At 40.8% G+C, this 22,495-nt stretch overlaps 1 long non-coding RNA gene across 1 annotated transcript in view; it reads left to right on the forward strand.

Moving 5' to 3' along the window:
* Nucleotides 1-15,523: 15,523 nt before the first annotated feature.
* LOC117997453 overlaps nucleotides 15,524-22,495 on the forward strand; it is a 258,768-nt gene continuing 251,796 nt past the window's right edge. Inside the window, exon 1 of the long non-coding RNA XR_004675821.1 lies at nucleotides 15,524-15,578. This is a non-coding gene — a long non-coding RNA (uncharacterized LOC117997453). The remainder of the gene's footprint in view (nucleotides 15,579-22,495) is intronic.

Genomic DNA, 22,495 nt, shown 5'->3' on the forward strand with positions numbered 1-22,495 from the left:
CCTCTCTCAATTATCTGCGCCGGTGGAGGTATATGTAAGAGAATTATTATTTCAAATAATTATTGAGCATCCGTGCTTTTGTGTGTCTGACAGCCTGCCTGGGGCAAATGGCCCCCCTGAGGTCAACCCCAGTCCCTCCCTGGTTTAGGTAGAGGAGAAGGGCAAGGGAGGGAGGGTAAGTTAGTCAAGAAATAACTAGGTGGTGTGTATCCTGCTAACCGTGGAATGAGAATTACAGGTGGGTCCGTGTACTTACTTCAGATGCCAACATGTTTGTTTGCCTCTTTTCTGCAATATAAAGTATATGCCCACAGCCTCCTTTGATGTTGACAGTCAACACTCAAAGCGATTGTTAAATCCAAGTCCTCTCCTTTTAACATTACCGGCTTGTGCTATAACGTGTATTTGTGGCTGATCGTTAAATCCGTCAGTTGGCGAAAAACAAGAAATGGGGCTCTAAATAATGAACTTATTGAATGAATTCCTGTTGTGTATAAAGAAGTTGTGCTTCAGATTCCGTTTTCTGCCTCTATGTTTTTCAATTTTACCAATACAATTCTATCCTTTTTTTTTTTTTTTGTATTTTTGAAACTAGAATTCAGGCTTTAGATGAGAAGGGAATGAAGTCTCCTGTTCACCTGGATGATTGAAGGGGCATATTTTCTTTTTGGAGGAATGGGGGGGTGGTTCACATTAATGCCACTGAATGCATTCAGATAAAATGAACATGAAGTTTTTCTCGAATTGTGAGACTTCTGATCATTGATCAGTCTGGACTTAGTTTTTAGAGCCAGTCCCGTTTGTTTAACTAAAAGCAAACAAGTCCGGTAATCCACACACCGCCCTGCATGATGTGTCGTGAATTCCAGCCTGGCCTTGGGACTTTGGCACCACAAGGGCACGTGAATGGAATGTTGGGACAGGATTGGCAAATCTGATGTCACCCTGGGCACGGAACAAGCAGGCAGTGTCCTCTGTTCTCCCTGCCCCCTGCCAGTCCAGACGGTGTGGGGGTCAGGGGACAGACACCCAGCTCCTCGCAGTAAGATGACATTGCTCTTGATGGGTGGTGTGGTCCGGGGCCAACCGTTTATCCACACTGTCATTTCCTCCGTCCTGGCTCAGGCGTAGAGGGTCAGATGAGATCACAACTGTCAGAGGGACATTGTTTTTTAGGAGGTGTGAGGAGGTGTGTGCTCTATGGCCGTGAGTGTGGGTGACCAGTTTTCAGCCAGACCCCCTGCTCCCAAAGGAGAAGAGGGGGACTAATACATTTCAAGCTCGTGGATGTGTGTTGAGGGAAGAATGACCTCCTCAGAAAATACATCGTCTTTCTAGATTTAAAAAATGCCTTTATGTTGCTTTTTCACAAGGAAATGTTTCACAGATAAAGATTTATCTAATTGTGTGCTCAATTAAAATGAAAGCTATGTGGACAGAAAAATGCAGAATTCGTATCAACGCAATGATTTTGGTGGGGGGGGCAGTTTACAGTAAAAACTTACAATTACACAATTCCATCTGGTATGCAAAGTACCTTCAAACACATTTTCTTTTGCTCTTCCTACCACTCTATCAAGTACATATTAATACAGCCCTCTCCCAACTGACAGGTGGGAGGTAAGATTCAGGGGTTAGGTGACATTCATACGGTGGGTTAGTGGCAAAGCTGGAAACATCTTTCATGAGCCACGAGGACCTCTTAGCATTATTTTAATTTTTTTTAAGTGTCTTGAAGCAACACGTTTATTAACTGCAGTTTCTGTACATCAGAAATTCGGGGGGCGCCTGGGGGGCTCAGTCGGTTGAGCGACTGCCTTCGGCTCAGGTCATGATCCTGGAGTCCCGGGATCGAGTCCCACGTCGGGCTCCCTGCTCGGCAGGGAGTCTGCTTCTCCCTCTGACCCTCCTCCCTCTCATGCTCTCTGTCTCTCATTCTCTCTCTCACAAATAAATAAAAAATCTTAAAAAAAAAAAAGAAATTCGGCATGAGGTGGCCGAGCTCTCTGCTCAGCATCTTGCTGGGATCAAGGTCTTGGTTAGCTATTGTCATTTGGGGCTCGGAGTTCTTTTCCAAGCTCATTGATTGTTGGCAGAATTCAGTTCTTTTTCATGCCTCCCTTGTGGTCCCGTGTACCTTCAAGCCACGTTGAGGTGTCAAAAGTTCAGAAATAGCAGAAGTAAAACCAACGAATCACCCGAGAAATAATTAGTAAAAGTTTATTGAGCACACACCAAAAAAGACAGTTTGCCAACCAGGAGCACTCACTGAACCAAAACAGAATGAGGTTCATTGTTCTATTGTTATAAAGCAGCTTAAATAGTGAGAAAGCAGTGTCTATTCTTCACAGAGATTGTTTATAATAGTAGCATTCCCTTAAATGAAAATGAATTGGTCAGTGGTTGCCTCATACCAACCTTGGGAAGTAGCTCAAGTTTTGCATATAATTTTCAGAGGTATAAGCAAGAAATGACCCAGGTCAAGTTAGTCTGGCAAAGTAAACTAAATTAAGCTTTGTTTGTATGACTAAACTGGTTTTAAACTACAGTTCAGGGAATTTTCTTTTTTTTTTTAAAGATTTTATTTATTTGACAGAAAGAGAGAGTGTACAAGCAGGGGAAGTGGCAGGCAGAGGCAGAGGGAGAAGCAGGCTTCCCGCTGAGCAGGGAGCCTGATGTGGGGCTCGATCCCAGGACCCTGGGATCATGAGCTGAAGGCAGACGCTTAATCAACTGAGCCACCCCGGCGCCCCAAGCAATTCAGGGAATTTTCAAGACTGGTCTCTGTTTTTATTTTAATAATTCCCCCCTTTTGGTCATTCTCTTAGCAGGCTGAGAGTAGTATCAGCTAGTATGGTGTTATTCTGTGTTACCACTATTGATGTAGTCAGGTTGAAGAATCACACATTTGAGGTTTTTGTCCAGTTGCATCATCAGGCCAAGATGCAATCAACATCTTCATCACTTCTGTGGTTATTGTTGGTTTCATCCAGTTGTCTGATCCTGACAGATACCATTTGGCATGTGAGTGGCTGCTGACGATGTAAAGCCCTAGAGAATACAAAACACACTGGAGAAGTTGATATGATGACTATAAAAAGAGTAATAGCTAAGGATTGTAAAATTCTCTAGAGCAGAGGTTCCCAGGAGCCAAGATTTAGCCAATTAAATAACTTAAATGGGTTATAATTCTTGAACTTACGTACGTAGGCACAGCACGATGTATTAGCAATCGCATATCCTCATGATTACTTAGGATAGGATGAACCTGAGATGTTTTGTTTCAAGAGGTGGTACTGTAGGAGGGCTTCCACCTAAATTAGGCTTCTCTATGGTGTGAGCAAGCAGGTAATTTAATGAGAGACATGTCTATGGAATAAAAGGTAAACAAAGGTTGATAGTTCAAGCAGATTATAAAACTTGCTTATGAGTTTGGAGAACAGCCTGTTGAGAAGATTTCTGGACGTTGGGTCGTGAGCATCTTCAGATGGGGCGAGGGCAGGTGGTAGACATCTGTCAGGTTTTCGGGTTTGCGATGTGGATGTTTCTGATGATGTTTCTGAGTGGCCACGTTGCAATAGGCACGAGCTACCGCACCACCCATGAGCTGTTGTGGTGATTTCTCTGAAGTCTTTATCAAGTAGTCCAGCTTTAGCTTCCGTGGTTTCTGGGAAAGAGCAATTTTAGTTTCATAGCAATTCCAAGTTAAAGAGTGGGAGAAAATTGGAAATGTTAGCTTTTGGAGAGCTCTAGCCAAATATTGGAGGAGAACTAGGAAAATTCAGAGTTCAGCCCAGTTTATAGGTAGAACACAAAACCTCAAAGACAACGAACAACTTCGAATCTGATATCCATAAATATCAGATAATTTTCCTCTATATAATCATCTTCCTCTTCATGAAAGATAACCACAGTAAGTCTTATTGGTCTGCAGATTAAACTTGTCCTGATTATTTACATAATTGCAGCAAGAATAGTGATTGACCACGTAGGCTGTTTTAAACCTGCTCTGCTGGAGCTCTTCATAAGGAATCTCAGACTGGACATTCAAAAGTCACTTGAGGCCAGGAAGCCAAGCCAAGGCCTTGTCCAATCGTGTCCCGTTTCAAGGAGAACAGATTCTTATTGAACTTACGCAAGTATATATTGTGTTATGAAAATAGGAACATTTAATAAGAGTTTCTGAATTCTGGAGGGATCAAGAAGGGAGAAAGAGATAAGCGTTTCAAACTTTGTTGCAAAGATACACTCTACCAAATTGCTGTAAGTTATAGAGAGCTTAAAAGAGGAGAAAAAGGGGTCCTTTAAATCTAGGAAACAAAACACTGAAGAACTAGCAGTGTTTTAAATGGAATCATAAAAAGTTATAACCATCTTCATCAGTTCAGTCAATCTGCTGTAATTATTCCTGCTTTGCTTCTTCTTGGGTTAGCAGCTTTATGAATTAATCAGTTTTCCATCAGAGTTTTAGCAATTCTTACCCAATTTGGTGTTATGATCTTCAAGTTCTCAGAAACCTGCATTTTAGAGTACTTGTCAGGGTCTTTTCCACGAATCTCTTTGAAGATGGAGTACTTTTGTTTACAGTTCATTGTAAATGCTCTCAGAGAAGAATCAAGAGTAAAAAAATAACTGTCTATAAGTGACAAAAGACTTAAAAATGGCCCTGGTTAAAGATCTGATAAGAGTTCATTATAATGCATTTGACAAGGGAATGTGGTTATTTCTATGACATACATTTAAAAATTACAACTGATAACATTATACCAGGACATGTTAGATTTTAGGACTTTCATACAAATATCCCCTATAGAAAGTTTAGCATCACTTCTTATTTATTTTCTATCAAATTTAACATGTACAAAAAGTTACATAGCTGTAAAAAAAATTTAGCTCTTTTGCTAGAGAAGACTCCGTTTTCTTACATAACCAAGGACCTGACCAAGACAAAACACAGAATCTCAGTTTTCTAGGCAGATTACATTAAAGGTAAAGAAAAAACTTTGCTTACAATTTCTTATTTAAGAGCAGACCAATAATCTAAGAAAACTTTGTCCCTTTAACAGTGAGAAAACCAAATTCAAATTTTACAGCAGTGTACTTTTGACATTAAAACTCTCCTTTTTTTTCTAACTTAAATAAATCCATTCCGATCTTAGTCAGACTTGACCACACATAAAATTTCTTTCTCAAGGTTCCTTTCCCACAAACCTACAACTTTCTATATCCATTCAGCTTTTGTCCTCTTTTTCTTTTCTTATTCTGGAAAAATCATTTTACTTTAGGACAAAATTGCTTTCTTTTTTCTTTTACCAAAAACAGCCAACCAATCAACATCATGTCCTTCAGGCCTTTCCTTTAATATTAAAAAAAAATCTATTTTCCTTACCTGCTTTTCATATACAGTCATTTTCTTCCATTTTTATTATTTCTAGCAGTTTTATTTTTACATATGGATTATAAATTTTAACTCTTAATAATCTTCGCTTTCCAGAGAAACCTTGGAAGCAAGCAATTGTGAGCTACCATCTATTAGTATCTCATAGTAGATTAGCAATTTGTAAATACATTTCATAATTTCTAGAAGTGTGTTCTTCCTCATAATGAAATTTTCGGGACACCTGGGTGGCTCAGTTGGTTAAGCGTCCTCCTCTTGATATGGGCTCAGGTCATGATCTCAGGGTCCTGGGATAGAGCCTGCCTGGCCTCCGCACTCAGCGGGGAGTTGGCTTGAGGGTTTCTCTCTCTCCCTCTGCCCCTCCCCCCACTCGTGTGCATGCGCGCACACCCTCTCAAATAAATAATCCTTAAATTTTTTTTTCATTATGGCAAAAAACATGTTCATTAATAAACCTAAATATCGTCTGTATCTATCAAAAATTAAAAGCCCAAAGTAAATACACTTATCTTTATCATTTAATGTTTACCTTATTTTTAAATGGCTTACATATTCAATAAATATCTATTATTCGATTTAAGTTAGACATTTTTTATTTACATTTATTTAATTACTTGCTTTTACAATTATGTTTGGATTAGACATGAAATGGCTAATCATTATCTTAAGATGTTTTTCTTAAATGTTCAATTTCAGGGTTGATAAGAAAGCAGTGAGCTCATGGGCTCTCTGGGTACCAGACCCATTCGCTCACTCGCCTCAGATTCATTGGGGGTATTTTTTGGATCCCATTTCTCATGCCACGAAATGGCAAAAGTTCAGAAATAGAAGTGAAACCAGTGAATCGCCAAAGTAGTAATGAGTAAGAGATTACTGCGCACACACCAAAAAGAAAGTTTGTAAACCAGGAGCACTCAAACTAAAAGATGGAATGTTAGGCTCAGCAGCATATTGTGATAAAGCAGCTTATATAGTGAGAAAGCAGTGATTGATTATAATATTAGAATTTTCTTAAATGATAGGGAATTTGTCACTGGTGACCTCCTATGAACCTCAGGGAAGAGTTTTGCTTGCGATTTTCAGAGGCACAAGCAAGAAATGACCCAGGTCAAGTTAGCCTTGCAAAATAAGCTAAATTAAGCTTTGTTTGTATGACTAAACTGGTTTTGTCTGCTCGGGGGAATTTTCAAGGCTGCGTTCTGTTTGCATTTTATTTTAACTGAGTTCTTCTCATAGTCACTTCAGGTCTCTTTGACTTTCTCTTCTGCTCCATCTCTGATTTCCCTGAAAGGGGCAAAGGAGGACATGTTTATGGTGGTCATTCTCAGTGGGTGATTTAGCCTTTGGCTGTTCTGTTTCCCTGCTCTGTGAAGCCAAACACTTCACAGACATGATGCTATCAGCTGAAGAGTTCACAAACTCAGGGAAGAGTTAAGAGCAAAACCCAGCTTTCCTACAAGGAGACTGTTGGTCTCCAGTTTCAGTTGAACCTGGTGTGGCCAAGGTGTGAGCAGCATCCTTGCTTCTGGCTGGGAGGTCCTTTTGGTCTTTTCGGGAGACAGAGTTTCCCAAACGGACTTAGAGGAAAACCTGATCTCATGTTTTTCAACAAAGCTTCAGAAGCTTCAGGATTGGATTGACTCTTGTGTTGGTTTCAGAAGGGACAAGGCCTTGTGAGAGCTGTTTTAAAGTACAGGATGGTGTTTCCACTCAAGTCAGACCACTAAAGCAAGGGATTTGAGTTAATCTGTTGCTGCGTGTTGTTGAGGGGCCTGCACCAGAAATCAAGGTCATCTGCTCCTTGTCTCTCCTGCCCAGTGCAGGAATGCAGACCCTGACCAGGTGTTTTAAGCTAGAATGGCCATTCTGAGTAGAGATGGGGGCGGGGAGTGAGAGAGAAGCAGGCTCCCCGCAGAGCAGGGAGCCGGATGCGGGGCTCAATCCCAGGACCCTGGGATCATGACCTGAGCAGAAGGCAGACGATTAACGACTGAGCCACCCAGGCACCCCTATCCACCTATGTATTTACTACAAACACATTTACTGAGCCACCTCGGCGCCCCAAGAAGGTGTTCATTTTAAAATCAGACCAAAGGGGCGCCTGGGTGGCTCAGTCGGTTGAGCGACTGCCTTCGGCTCAGGTCATGATCCTGGAGTCCCGGGATCGAGTCCCGCATCGGGCTCCCTGCTCGGCGGGGGGCCTGCTTCTCCCTCTGACCCTCCCCCCTCTCATGTGCTCTCTCTCTCTCTCTCTCATTCTCTCTGTCTCAAATAAATAAATAAAATCTTTAAAAAAAAATAAAAATAAAATAAAATCAGACCAAGGTAGAGGGGACTAGAGTATTGTCTATTTTGTCACATACTGACAGTAAGCTGGACAGTCACAGAGAGAATGATTTCGTGTCCTGAACAGGAGTGTCACGTCAGTGAGTGGCTCACAGGAGTATTTGCTGTCATCTGGTGCTGGTAGCATTTCTTTTGGGGCCTCTGGGCAGATGCTTTTTTACTCTAGTATGGTGGATCCAAGGCACGACTCTCTCTAATTTTAAGGAAGAGTGTGTGGTTAATAGCCCTAGGCAGAGCCTGTCCATATAGGGTATAGTTGATCCTGGGGTGGCCTGTTTTTCTAAGTTTTGATGTACACCCAGTCCCCAGGTCCATGCAGGTGAAAATTTCAGGAGGCAAAAATTTCCGTATTTGTTGAATGCATCTGCCACCTGTTGGAGATTAGTCATATGCTTAAGGTCCAGAGAAACCTCTGGAGGTTAGACGGAGTCAGAGCCTTTTGGAAAGAGCCTCACATAACTCATTTTGAATGGGCTGAGCTTTTAGTTTGCCCTTTGGGGCAGCTCTCATTCTACGGTGAGCTATTGGTAGTAACTTTAATCAATTTTCCTGTGTCTCTTGGCACAATTTTGCCAGAGTCTTTTTCAGAGTTCGGTTAGCATGTTGTGTCTTCCCAGAAGATTGAGGCCTCCAGGCAGACTGTACTCTCAATTTGATGTTTAAGGCGTTTGTTACTTTTTTAGCTCTTTCTATCCTACAGGAAAAGGCCTTTATCCATCCAGTAAATAAATCTCTGAACACCAAAAGGTTATTTGGACCCTCCAGGGGCCTTTGGCATTACAGTGAAGTCTGTTCACCAATCCTCGCCTGGCATTGTCCCCCAAATTTGGGTTGCTCTAACTAGACGGAGTACGGGAGGTCTGGTTTGTACATTTGTCTACAGGAGACACATTGGTTTGTTATCCTCTCAATAATTTCCTTCATTGCGGGCGCCTGGGTGGCTCAGTTGGTTAAGCGACTGCCTTCGGCTCAGGTCATGATCCTGGAGTCCCGGGATCGAGTCCCGCATCGGGCTCTCTGCTCAGCAGGGAGTCTGCTTCTCCCTCTGACCCTCCTCCCTCTCATGCTCTCTGTCTCTCATTCTCTCTCTCAAATAAATAAATAAAATCTTTAAAAAAATAATAATAATTTCCTTCATTGCTTCCTTCATTATGCATGCACATAATCTTTATTAACAGTAGGTATGAAGCTTACCCTGATGGGTAAGTTGTGTGTACTCTTAAGGAATCCCCAAGCAATCTGCTTAGGTACCCAGATTCTCGCATTATTGTTTACCATCCATCCTGTGACTATTGGAGCCCTATACTATAGCCTCTTTGATCTCATCCTGGAAGTAGGATGGGGAGAATTTACGTAGTGGTAGAGTGGGAGTTAGTGGCAAATGCAAAATCTCCCCAGACTTGGCAGCCCTTTTCCCTCCATGTGGCTCCATGGGCAGGAATTCCGGAGAAGGCATATTTAGTACCAGTCTAAATAATGAACACCCTGTCTTTACTCCATTCTTAGGTTCTACCTAATATTTCTGCCTTTTGGGCTGAGGTGCCTGGGGCCATCTTTTCGTCTCTACGAGAGCATTTGGGGGTGCTACTGCATATCCTGCCCTTCTTAGTCGATTTCCCATAAAACTGCTACCATCTACAAACCAGACTTCCTCTGCATTGGACAGAGGTTCGCTCTGGAGATCTCTGCGCTAGAGTAAATTTAATCAAGTACTTCATGACTGGGGAGTAGGGTGGCAGCTCTATCTGGGGGTTCTCTATGATGGCCTGATGTTGTAACATTCTGTTTTGATTCTAGAAAACTCAAAACCTGGTGTGGGGTCCAAACAGTCATAGGTTGGCTGATGGTTTTTCTGTTTCTTTTACCAAGAGGCATGAGGCTTCTACAGTTCTTAGGCAAGGGGACCAATCCCTGGCCACTGTGTCCAACTGTTTAGAAAAATAAGCTACCATGCTTTTTAACGGCCCCAGCGTTTGGGTTAACACACCTACAGCTATTCCTTGTCTTTCATGTACGTACAAATCAGCTTGTCAAAATCAGGTAATGCTAAGGCTGGAGCCTTCCTAAGGAAGGTTTACATTGTCCAGCTTCAGGAAAAAGGGCAGTTTTAGTTTTCAATGATTCCAAGTCAAGAGAATGAAAGAAAATTGGAAACCTTAGTTTGGAGGTCAGAGACAGATATTCAGCTCCTAACAAACTAGGAGAATTCAGGATCTAGCCCAGGTTTATAGGCACACAACTAACACTAGATAATCAGAACTAGAATCTAACACCCACAAAGACGTGTTATTAAAACATAATTTTTCTCTAAAATCACCCTCATTGGCATCAAAGATAGCCAAATTAAGACTGATTTGTTGGTAAAACAAGTCCAGTTTTAGCAATTTACATAAGCTTGGCAAGAATAGCAGTTGACCCTATAAGTTTTTAAAATCTGCTTTGCTAGAGGGTGCCTGGCTGGCTCAGTCAGTAGAATATGTGGCTTTTGATCTTGGGTTCAAGCCCCATGATGTCTGTAAAGCTTACTAAGAAACAAAAACAAAACAAAACAGAAACAGCAAAAAACAAACAAACCCAAAAAACTGCTTTCCTGGGATTAAAAAAAATTTTTATTAAATTTTTATTTTTTAAATTTAAATTCCAATTAATTAACATATAATGTATTATTAGTTTCAGAGGTAGAGTTCAGTGATTCCTCAGTCTTACATAACACCCAGTGCTCATTACATCACATACCCTCCTTAATGTCCATCACCCAGTTACCCCATCCCTCATTTTTCACTCACCTGGTAAGGCTGCTGGGAACTCTGTAAGCAAGGTATCAGGTCAATATTTCCAAGGGTCTCTATTGACTCCATAAAGTCAACCTTAGTTCCCTCAAGTTGTCCAGTCATATCTGAGTCTATGCAGGTCTCTCTCAAATATGACATTCCAGTCAGAGCCTTGGTAATATAACCAATGTTTCCCATGGTGTCCTGTTACAAGGAGAACAGATACTAATGAACTTAGGCAAATAATTATAATTGCTATGAAAGGAAAACTACTCATTAAGAGTTTCAGAATTCTGGAGGGTTCCGGTAAAGGGAGAAAAGTTAAATGTTTCAATTTGTTCAAAAAGGAATACTTTATCATATTTTTGTAAGTCGTAGATATCTGAAGAGAAAACTTCCTTACATTTAAGGAACCAGCAATGTTTCAAATAAGAGTCATAAAAACTATTATCATCTTCCTCAATTCATTTAGTCCCATGTTACTAATTCTTGTTCCATTTGCAGCTTTCCCACTAGTTCTGGAAATTCTTACTCAGCTTAGTTTTATGACCTTAAAGATATCAAAAAATCTGTGTTTGTCAAAAAGTCCTTTTCATGAATCTCCTTGAAGATGAAACATATTTTGCAAGAGCATTAGAACATTAACTATAAAAGACAAAGAAAAGCTCAAAAATGGCCATGGTTAAAGATCTGATGGGAGTTCATTATGATGCAGATGGCAAGGAAATCTGGTAATTTCGTGACACACAACATTTCAATAATTAGAATGTCAAGCGATGACTTGACATATTAAAACTTTAGGGGTCTCATATAATTTCTAGAACAGTTATAGCATTTACCCAAACAACATAATCTAAGAAGGTTTATCATCATTTGTTTGACAACGTTTCCCATTTAATTTAACATACCAAATAAACAAGCCTAATTTAGTCAGAAAGGCTTCCTTTAAATTTGAATCTTAGGGATTTTGTTACAAACCTCAGAAGGTTTTAAAGCACATGCCTAAATTGGATTACAGAACATTATAAACCTTAATATTTAGTATCTATTTACCCAAGCTGGCAATATGATATTCTACAGAGAATTACACAGTTGTTAGCAAAACTTAGCCCCTTCAATATTGAGAAGTTTTAACTTTTTAAGTAATCAAAGACCTGATAAAGACAAAGCATAGAAACTGTGTTTTTCTGGGCAGATAAGGAAAAACTTTGTTTACTGTGTCTTATCAAGAGTAGGTCAACAAACGGCGCCTGGGTGGCTCAGTTGGTTAAGCAACTGCCTTCGGCTCAGGTCGTGATCCCAGGGTCCTGGGATCGAGTGCCGCATTGGGCTCCCTGCTCAGCGGGGAGCCTGCTTCTCTCTCTGCCTTTGCCTGCCACTCCCCCTGCTTGTGCTCTCTCTCTGTGTCAAATAAATAAATAAAATCTTTATTAAAAAAAAAGAGTAGGTCAACAATCCAAGAAAACTTTGTCTTATTTTAAGAGAGAGAGAAGCAGAACCTCAATTCTGACTTAGTGTACTTTTAAGGCTCATTCATTTTAACCTTAGTTTGTCCTGATCACAAATAAAATTCATTGAAAGATTCCCCTTCACAAACCTTCTATAACTTTCTTTTTCATTCATATTTTGTCCTCAGCCTTCTCTCTAAACTGTCAGTCTTAATTTTAGGACAAAATTACTTTCTTTTTTCCCCCCCTCAATATATTCCCATTCCTTGTATCTTATCGAAACACATCTTAACTTTTCTTGCATACTGAGTTGTTTTCCCTATAATTTCTAACAGACTCAATTATATTTATTAGGATTTTGACTTTTAAAAACCTCAGTCTCCAGTGAAAACTAAACAGAAACCAATGGTAAACTGTTACACCAGAATTCTTTAGATTGACAAATTTATGAATGTATTTCACAATTTCTAGAAACATTTTTTCGTAGTATAATTTCATTAAGCATAAAGCATCTTTATTAACAGACCCAAGTATCCTCAGTTTCTCTGCAATATGAAGCCAAAAGCAGACAAACCTTCGTTCTGTAATCAATGCTTTAGTATTCTATCTTATTTGAAAAAAAAAAAACACCAACCAAGAAACCTAGATATTCAATGAATTCAACTCATCATTTAATTTAGCAAAACTTCAAAGTTTCAGGTTATCAAAGGTTTTGAAAGCTATTTAAAAATTTTACTTGCAAACCTTTTTATCTATTCAACCTACTTGTTCTTACCTATTACCCATCACGTTTTTAGGAGACAGATAAAATCAACCATCCTATTAAGTCATTTTTGCTGACAAATCACAACAGATACAATATGAACTTAATAAATTCAGATAGGATGAAAGTTGATTATCTGTTATATTTGATGTTGGTAACTCCAAAAGACATGTCCATTTTAATTTACCAAAGATTGTCTCAGATGACGAGAACTTGAAAACTCTTTGGGTTCGTTTTTACCTTTCTGACTTTGAGAATGCCCAATGTTTGTAAGTACTTATCTTTCAACCAATGAAATCGAGCTCTTACCTGTTCCTGGTGCATGTTTCCAGGGAAGCCAAGCGCTATAGCCTCCTATGTCCAGGGTTGTAAGGGAAGGAGGAGGTGCACAAGGGCCAAGAGCCAGGGTGGAAATTTGAACAGGGAACAACAACAGCAAACAGGCCAAACAACCAGGTGGGATGGAGATTTCTTTCACTCTCCTAGACCCTAGACTAGTCTCTATTAGATCACTCCCGTTTCGCCAGGCTGGAGCATCCAAGCCTCTGAATGGCCATGTCATGGGATCTTTTGTCACCGGGGATGTCTAGACTCCACACCAATGGAGTGCTCAATCCCCCAGAGTGTTTACCAGAGAGGTCCTGTTTGCCCAGAGTATTCCGATTGTTATGCCGGCTTGCCCAGACTTTGTGAGACAACTCTAGCTTTACCTCCCAAAGCTGTGCCACGGATCTGGCGTAACTCACCCCAAGATAAATCCTTTTGAGTAAAAGTAATCAGAGTGGCCCCTGGATTTCAGATGAGGCCAGAATGCCAGGCCAGCAGTCACAAGAGAGTCCTCTCCAAGGAAGCTGCTCCTGGTCCCTGTAGCTTGAACTGGTTCTGTCGGGTGAGCTGCCACAGCCTCTTGCTCCATCCACTGGAAACCAGGGGACCAGAGGCCAGAACCTCAGAAGGACCAACAGTCCCATCTGGAGCACCAAGTTTCTAATGGAACCCACGTGAGTTCCCTCCTTGGTGAGTCCCAGATACAGCAGGTGGAGTGGTCCCACAAAGGAAACTTTATTTGCAGCAAATAAGATCACCGAGATTAACTTCCAAAGCCGTGACTCCCTGAGCAGGGGTGGATGAGTTCCTTCTATTGAGGGTTAGGGTGAATATTCAGACAGGGAAGCCTTGGCATCATTCTCTTTCCATTTGCCTAAGTTCAGTGATAAGCTGGAAAGAAGAGCTTAAGGAAAAATGTGGGACGAAGGTGAGTGAATACAAGCAGGTGGGCAGTGAAGGTCAGGTCTTGGGGTCTAGCTGGTGACAAATCCCTCCTCTAGTATTTTCCTGGTCCTCATTCTTGAGTGGCACAAGAAGAAAGTCTGTTTTCTGTAGCTATTTACTGCTGGACATGGACGGAGTCATAGGAATTGATAGAGGAGCCGATTATCCCTCGGCTAGCTTTAGGCATGTCTGTGGGTCACCAGCTTTCCCCCACGCCGCTCATACCCTTGTGTTATGACTATATGTAATTTGATGATCTCTATGCACGTGGACCCAAATTGTACCCAACAGTTAAGTATGTGAGGTGCAATCGGTAATAAAAGCAGTCTTCAGTTTGTTTCCCTCTGCTATGATCCTCCCGAGATTTACTAGGGAATTTAGTTCCCAAGGATGCTCTAGTGTGTTTATGGCTTTTTGCCTCTCTAGGATAATAGTGACCAGGACTGACATCAAGAAGGTGTTCATTTTATTTATTTATTTATTTATTTATTTATTAAAGATTTTATTTGTTTATTTGACAGAGAGAGACAAAGCGAGAGAGGGAACACAAGCAGGGGGAGTGGGAGAGGGAGAAGCAGGCTTCCCGCCGAGCAGGGAGCCCGATGCGGGGCTCGATCCCAGGACCCTGGATCATGACCTGAGCCGAAGGCAGACGCTTAACGACTGAGCCACCTTGGTGCCCCAAGAAGGTGTTCATTTTAAAATCAGACCAAAGGGGCGCCTGGGTGGCTCAGTTGGTTAAGCGACTGCCTTCGGCTCAGGTCATGATCCCGGAGTCCTGGGATCAAGCCCGGCATCGGGCTCCCGGCTCAGCGGGGAGCCTGCTTCTCCCTCTGACCCTCTCCCCTCTCATGCTGTTTCTCTCTCTCTCTCTCAAATAAATAAATAAAATCTTTAAATAAAAAAAAAAAGAAAAAAAAATCTTCAGACTTCCATTTCTGTTACCCGTTTTAATGAAAACAAAAATGTGTACTGATTGCATCTTAAAATGGAAATGAATGTATTCTTTCCCTATTAACCATTCCTAATCTACAGGGTATTTCTCAAATATTTCCACATAAACATCCTCAGCTGGTGTAGGAACACGACTTCACCCCTGGCAGAAAGAGGAGGTGACCTGGAAGTATTGCCCAAAGTGAACCACTGAGGACTAGAAATTTACTTGAACTCTCCTCTGTTTTGTTTCCTGGTGTTACTGCCTTTAAAATTCATCTAAAAATTACAATCTACTCCATGTCATTTGGATTTCATTTTAAAGATAACATTGTAAATTATCTAAGTAAAATGAACTTCTCAAAGATGCTTCCTTTTTTAAGTCTTGTTTCCTCCAGGACCCACTGTGTACCCCTGGGGTGCACCTAAGCTTGTTTGAGAAGCATGGATCTATGCCTGAGCTCACTGAAGAAGGTAAGGCTTTCAGACTACCCTCCTAATTATGAAGCACGTATTCAGAGCCTTTGTATAGACAAATGTGTGGCAATTGCTCACCTCCAGTGGTTTACTCTGGTTTAGGAGAAAAAGCACACCGGGCCATAGAATGATGAATATAATCACGTAAGGCCATGCCTGATAGATGCCAGGTGAGTGGCAGAGATATGTACTATGAGCATGTGGAGGAACACAGATGTTACTGAAATTTTTTGGCTAGGGGTTCACAGAGCTGGTAGTGGGTCAAGGCTCTGAAAGATTGTAAGGATTGTGATCACAAAGAAGGGGACGAGGGCATTCCAGAGAGGGAGGGGGGTGTGCTGACGGCAAGGTGCCTTGGGGGGGGTGATAAATAGTCTAATTAAGCTGAAACAAAGCACCTGTAGCGTTGAGGCGAGCCAGATACAGATGAGAAAAGAGACTTGGCTGCCAGGCTCAGGAGTTGGTGGGTCTTTCTACAGTGGGGTTATTTAAGGGCTGTACGCCTGAGGGGTGATTTGTGCAAAGGGACACATTTGCTGGTTAATCTGACAGCAGTGTGTTGGTTGAATTGTAAGGCATGAATAGTTAGAGGACCACAGCAGTCGTCCAGGTTATTATTTAATTAAGGCCTGGTGCAAAATAGTGTCCACAGAGGAAAGGGGGGAGGGGAGACAAAGCGAATGAGAAAGATGTTTCATGCCTATAAAATTTAATAGCATTTTGGTGATCATAACCTTTACAGAATAAGTGCTTTTTAAAAAGTATTCTGTTATTCTGCTGTTTTCTGGCTTGAACATATTATTGAATCGAATCCGAAAGCCCCCATACAATTGCTCTCAGTCTTTACCCAGAACTAGCTTAGAAGATGTTTTGTTGGGCGCCTGGGTGGCTCAGTTGGTTAAGCGACTGCCTTCGGCTCAGGTCGTGATCCTGGAGTCCCTGGATCGGGCTCCCTGCTCGGCAGGGGGTCTGCTTCTCCCTCTGACCCTCCCCCCTCTCATGTGCTCTCTCTCTCTCATTCTCTCTCTCAAATAAATAAATAAAATCTTTTAAAAAAAAAAAAGATGTTTTGTTAACGGGAAGCTTACTCACGGGGTTTACCCTTAAATCCTCTTTGGAAGAAAGCAGAGAATAAATAAAATTACTCATGAGGCATGATAACAGGGCAAAGAGGGCGAATGTAGAACAACTGTGTGGGAGATGGATTGCTCTTTGGTTTTACAACCTTGCTGGATTCTTAGGAAGTAAGGGGCACAGGAGGGTTTCTTGTAGAAAGGAATTCATTAAGTGTTTAAGAAATGCTTTCAACCCAGCTACCTTCTCCTTTTTTGGAGAAAGCCTGAAGCACCGTAGTGCACGGACAGCTTAACAAAGACCGGAAATGGAGCTGAGTCCTCAGAACAGCCCTCTGAGGACGTCAATTGACCATGTTGTTTTCATTTACTTGGAAAGGAATTCCCTTTGAAAGTGCAGTAAGGTGTGTCTTTCCCCTTACTTAGCGGCCGCTCTGTCTGCTAAGAAGATCTACTGAGGTAATCTTATGGTACATACTTCTGTCTTACATGTGAAGAACTAAAGGTTATAGCAATTAACCACTTAACTCAGTGATTCTGTTTTAGAACTGATGATTAGCCCATCCTCGTTAGAATATTCTTTTGCCCTTTGCCCGTGGAAAGCATTTGCTCGCAGAAAGTCTGACACAGCTGTGGGAGCTCTGCTTAATTACAGCTGAACAGAGACCAGGGAACACTGAATTCTGGCCAGCTTGGCCCCTGTCAATCAATACCCATTATTTTAGGAGAAAAGAAAAAAAAGGAATAGTTGCATAAAATGATCAGAGACCCATATGTCCTTCCACGTAACAAGCAGCAGAAGGGCTCAGCCCTCCACACTTCTGTGCTGATGAGTCGATGAGCAGGAAGGAAAAGTGTAACTTGGAGAAATGCTTGGACTGTTGTCCTAAGTTCATCCGTAGATATGGGCACACACAAATGTTCCTCTATCAATTCTGCTGATACTTCTGTTGTATTGAGAGGGTGAAGAGTTAAGTCAGAGAAATCTTTTAATTAAAAACAATCTCTGGGCCACCTGGGTGGCTCAGTTGGTTAAGCGTCTGCCTTTGGCTCAGGTCATGATCTCAGGGTCCTGGGATCCAGTCCCGCATCAGGCTCCTTGCTCAGTGGGGAGCCTGCCTCTCCCTCTGTCTGCCGCTCCCCCTGCTTGTGCTCTCTGTCAGATAAATAAATAAAATCTAAATAAATAAATAAATAAAAACAATCTCTGATTCTCAGAAATTCTGCTTTTATCTGGTTCCTTCTCTGTTGTTTCTTAATAGCCAGATGTTTGTTTTCTTAGTTTTTTCAAACAGTGAATTTTTGGATGAATTTTATTTTGCTTTCTAATTCATTAACTCATTTTTTAATCTTTGTAATTTTCCCTCCTGCTTTTCTTAGCTTTTAATTTTTTTTCCCCTTTCTACTTCTTGGGTTGAATTTTTCACTTATTTTCATTCTTTCTTGTTGACTTATAAAAGCATTTAAAACCATGAATTTTCTGGGGCACCTGGGTGGTGTAGTCAGTTAAGTGAACGACTCCTGGTTTTGGCTCAGGTCCTGATCTCAGGGTCGAACCCCCGCATCAGGCTCCGTGTTCAGTGCAGAATTTGCTTGAGATTCTCTCTCTCTCCCCCTCTGTCCCTCATGCTTGTGCTCCGTCTCTCTCTAAAATAAATAAATAAATCTTTAAAGAAAGCTATGAATTTCCTATCTACATAAGTTTGATAACATCCAACAAATTTTAATAAATAATGTCATTGTTGGTCTTTTCTGCAAAATAATCACCATACTGATTTCTATTTAATAAATGGTTTTGGTAAGACGGGTCTTGGTTTCCAGGTGTATTTTGTCTTTCCTTAAAAATATGACACATTTCTAAGATTGTTTGCTTTTGCATTGGGGTCATACAGCCTGTATTGCGTCCCCTTTGGGGAATATACTGAGGCTTGCTTTGTGGGGAAAAATCAGAAGATATTCCATAAACAAGTATTTTCTCTGAAGTGTACAAGATACCATGAAGTATTTGTTTTTCTTTCTTTGACTTATTTCACTTAGCGTAATGCTTTCAAGATTCATCCATGCTGTCACAAATGGCATGAAGGATTTCCTTCATTTTCACAGTTGAGTAATATTTCATTGTGTGTGTATCTATACATGTACATAAATGTATGTGTGCATATTACATCTCTTTTGTTCATCTGTGGATAGACACTTAGGTTGTTTCCCTATTTTGGCTATTGTGAATAATGCTACAATAGACATGGGAGTGCAGATTATCTCTTCAATATCCTGTTTTCTTTTCCTTTGGATATAAACCCAGAAATGGGAGCACTGGATCATGTGGTAATTCTATTTTAAATTTTTGGAAAAACCTCCATACTGTTTTCCACAGTGGCTGCACCAGTTTACATTCCTACCAACAGAATCTATCATCTATCTATCTATCTATCTATCTATCTATCTATCTATCTATCTAGCATCTAGCATCTACCAAACTCTTGATTTGGGCTCAGTTCTTTTTTTTTTTGTTTTGTTTTTTAGATTTTTTTTTTTTTTTTTTTTTATCAGAGAGAGAGACAGAGGCGGGCAGAAGGAGAAGCAGGCTCCTTGCTGAGCCAGGAGCCCGATGTGGGACTCGATCCCAGGACCCCGGGATCATGACCTGAGCCGAAGGCAGACGCTTAACCGACTGAACCACCCAGGCGTCCCATGGGCTCAGTTCTTGATACCTTTTTTTTTCCCTCCATATTCTCACCCATATGTGTTATCTTTTGTCTTTTTGATGGTAGCCATTCTAACAGATGTGAAGTGATAGCTCACTGTGATTTCAATTTACATTTCCATGACGATTAATGATGTTGAGCCCCTTTTCACGTACCTGTTCATCATTTGTATATCTGCTTTGGAAAAATGTCTATTCGGGTCCTTTGCCCATTTATAAATTAGATTGTAGGTGTTGTTTTTGTTTTGCTATTGAATTGTATGAGTTCTTTATACATTTTGGATATTAACCTCTTATCAAAATAAAGACTTTGCAAATATTGCTTCCATTTTGTAGGTTGCCTTTTCATTTTGTTGATGGTTTGCTTTGCTGCGCAGAAGCTTTCTAGTTTGATGTAGTCCCACCTGCTCATTTTGCTTGTCACCTTTGCTTTTAGGGTCAAATCCCCCCAAAAATCATTGCCAGAACTGATGGGCAGGAGCTTACCACCTATGTTTTTTTTTCTTGGAGTTTTATGGTTTCAGGTCTTACATCCAAATCTTCCTGCCTCAACTTGTACCTCTAGGCCAGTTCCTAAGCTGTCATGTTGAGACGTCCCTTCCTGCTCCTGGTTCTGATCTACTGTTTCCTGAATCCCAGGTTTTCATTTTCTTGGCTTATCCCCTTGTTTGGCTGGAGTACATATATATATATATATATTTTTAAAGATTTTATTTATTTATTTATTTGAGAGAGAGAGAGAGAGAGAAACAGCATGAGAGGGGATAGGGTCAGAGGGAGAAGCAGGCTCTCTGAGAGCCGGGAGCCCGATGCGGGACTCGATCCCAGGACTCCGGGATCATGACCTGAGCCGAAGGCAGTCGCTTAACCGACTGAGCCACCCAGGCGCCCCTGGAGTACATCTTTAACTAAGATATGTGAGGAAGGCAAAACTTCTGAGTCCTTGCTTGTCTGCATTTTTTTTTTTTTTTTTTTTAGTCTTCCCTCGACTTTATCCCTTCCTTGGATAATTGAGAGTTTGGCTGGGTACCGAATTTTAGATTGTAAATTTTTCCCACTCAGATTTTTATAGATATTAATTCCATACCTTCCGATGTCTAATTAGTTTGCAGGAGATTTGTTTTCTTCCGTCTTAACTTTCATAGTCATATTTGTAGATATGAGAATTTTTCCTTTGTTCTTATTATTAGTTCATACAACTTCTTGATGTTAAGACAAGTCGTCTTCTCATGCCCTGGGAATTTTCCAAAAATGGAAGGAAATTTCCTTCCTTCTTTGCCTCCATTGTCATCTAACACTCCTATTAAATATTGAATCCTCTATGTTCTCCTTTATGGGAGACTTTCTCTAGTGCCTGTCAACCATTCTACTTCAATGCGTGTTTTGACAACTGTTGTGAATCTCAAGAGTTTCTTTTTATTTACAGACACTCCTTTTCCATAGCATCCTGTTGCCGATGCTGTATCTATTCTAATCTCTCTAAGGATGGTAATTAGAATTTTAATCTTAAAACAGTTTGCCACGGGGTGCCTGGGTGCTCAGTCGATTAAGTGTCCAACTCTTGATTTGGGTTCAGGTCATGATCTCAGGCTTGTGAGATCGAGCCCCGTGTTGGGCTCCATGCTGGGCATGGAGCCTGCTTGGGATTCTCTCTCTCCCTCTGCCCCCTCCCACTTGTGCTTTCTCTCTAAAAAACTGTTTAAAAAGTTTGCCACAGTCTCTTTGATGCTGCAGGCTTCTCTTAAATGTTTGTTGTTCCTTGGTTGTCTGTTCACACTTAGGATGAGTCAAGTGAATGATCAGGAGTGGGGTGTATGTGACTGAGTTCTCTTGGCTGAGGGGCTTCTCTTTGAGCTGAGTGGTCAGGAAATTGACCTCTACACTGTAATTTTCTGAGTTCTAAATTAGGATGTATTTCTCTAATTACCAACATCCACACTGATTGCTCTATTTCTTGCCCAGCAGACATTTTATTGACTTTCTTTAGAGAAGAGTCTATCTATCTATCTATCTATCTATCTATCTATCTATCTATCTATCTATCATCTATCGATCATCTATCATCTATCTATTATCATCATCTAACCTATTATTTTGGCCTTGGGGTAAATGCCTTCTTCAGCTTCTGGCAAAAGAGGGGAAGGCAGGGGCGCCGGGGTACTCAGTCAGTTAAGTGTCCAGCCCTGGGTTTCCGCTCAGGTCGTGATCTCAGGGTCGTAGGATCGAGCCCCCGTGGCATCAGCCTCTGCACTCAGGAGGGAGTCTGCTTGAAAGATTCTCTTCCTCTGTCACTCCCCCTACTCATGATCTCCCTCTCTCTCTAATAAATAAAAAAATTTTTTTTTAAAGAGGGGAAGGCAGATAGTGAGCTGTAGTTGGCTCTTCCTTTTACAAGTCTTCCACCAATTTCCCTACCTCCAGATCCAGTTTTCACTCCCTATCTCTGCTGTATATGCTGCTTCTCAGTCAAGATCCCCTTTGGGTTCTGTTGAGGAAGTTAAGTCGCTTCATTGTAGGAGCACTTTCCCCTCATTGTTTATATATTAGGTGGCTACTTTTTGCTCTGCTTCATCCATTGGTCAGTGCTTTTCCATCTGTGTTCCATTCTCTAGAAATTTATTGAACTCTTCTGCACTGATGGCCTCCCCTCATTACTCTTTATTTTGGAAGGCTTATACTTTTAAAAATGACTGCTTTATTTAAAATAGATTCTCATAGAAAGGAAAGAGATACTTCAATTCCTGCAGGCCTCCCATTCTGAAATGAAATTCTGTTTTATATAATTAAGCTCACACATACACTATGTTTAGTGCAAAAACATTTGACTGTTACACCTACCTTTACATTCTACCTAATAGAAAAATAAAACAGCTTCTTTTGTCCCCGTTAAGGCTTGTCTGCCTTGAATTTAACTTTGCTACTAATATTGCAGTTTTCATTTTCTTTTTGTTAAGTGCTATATAGTTTTTAAATCTTTAGAGTTTCTTTTATTTAATATGTATATATAGAGGGTACAACGGTTTTTCTATCCCCTTCCTCCCTCATACAGTTTCATCTACGATTATATCTTCAGAGTTTTCACATGAAGATAAATACAACATCTGATTAAGATGGAATATGGTTTCTAGCAAATAACCAGGGAAAGTTCAGTAATAGTATTCACAGGAAAGAATGAATCCAAACCAATCTGGAGGAAGAGTCCAGTATTAGTAATAGAGAACACTTAATATATCACCCTTCCCAGAGCTATTTTAATTATAGAGTGTTCAATTGCTTGAGAATTTTTTTTTTAAGATTTTATTTATTTATT

This window comes from Mirounga leonina, unplaced genomic scaffold (genome assembly GCF_011800145.1).
Source record: "Mirounga leonina isolate KUSES-001 unplaced genomic scaffold, KU_Mleo_1.0 Mir_366, whole genome shotgun sequence".
Lineage (NCBI taxonomy): Eukaryota > Metazoa > Chordata > Mammalia > Carnivora > Phocidae > Mirounga > Mirounga leonina.